Genomic DNA, 303 nt, shown 5'->3' with positions numbered 1-303 from the left:
AAAAAAAAGAAAAAATACATGAATTCATAGACCAGATGAGACATAATGTAACATTGTGTGTTTTGATGCTTACAGTTTATGTTGGATATCATGTTTACATAACATGTAAATCTCACAGTATCCTTTAAAATGTGTAGGATCAAATAAAAGTGCACGACAAGCAGTTTCTCTCTGACTGCATATTCATGGTTTTCCATCGTTCTTTAAAGGTAAGATAGGCGATTTCGGAAAGGCTAGAAATAGCAAGTTAGCTTTGAGAGCAAGATCCCCACCCTCCCTGCATAATCACTCTGCAAAGCCACG

Source organism: Sinocyclocheilus grahami, unplaced genomic scaffold (genome assembly GCF_001515645.1).
Source record: "Sinocyclocheilus grahami isolate Dianchi unplaced genomic scaffold, SAMN03320097.WGS_v1.1 scaffold16723.1, whole genome shotgun sequence".
NCBI lineage: Eukaryota > Metazoa > Chordata > Actinopteri > Cypriniformes > Cyprinidae > Sinocyclocheilus > Sinocyclocheilus grahami.
Note: the sequence above shows the minus strand (reverse complement) of the source record.